Source organism: Tupaia chinensis, unplaced genomic scaffold (genome assembly GCF_000334495.1).
Source record: "Tupaia chinensis unplaced genomic scaffold, TupChi_1.0 Scaffold000178_1, whole genome shotgun sequence".
NCBI classification, from domain to species: domain Eukaryota; kingdom Metazoa; phylum Chordata; class Mammalia; order Scandentia; family Tupaiidae; genus Tupaia; species Tupaia belangeri.
The window spans coordinates 677,697-678,085 of NW_006159653.1; positions in this window are offsets into that span (position 1 = coordinate 677,697).

Sequence of the window (389 nt, forward strand, 5' to 3'; positions counted from 1 at the left end):
GGACGCAGGCGCTAGGGGCTCGGAGCGGAGGGCCCGGACCCGAGGTTAACGCGCTCGGGCCGCGCCCCCTCCGCCAGCGCCCCAGCCCTCCACTGAGAGCGCACGGCCGCTGGCAACCGCCGCGCCGGAAGCGGCCTGTCTTCCCCGCCCGTCGCCGGAAGTGGTCCTTCCTCGCCCGCCCGTCGCCGGAAGTGGGGAGGGCTGTCGCTCGCGCGGTAGCGTTCCGTTTTTGGGGCCTACGCCTCGGCGGTTGGCCCATGTGTGGCTCTTCGGTCCCCGCGTGCAGGGCCAGGGCTCTTCCGCCCCCGCGAGCTCCGGCCCTGCTCGTCGTCCACGCTCCTGCGGCGCGCCCCCTCCGGCCGGCCGTGCCCTCCGGGCTGGGGTCCGCG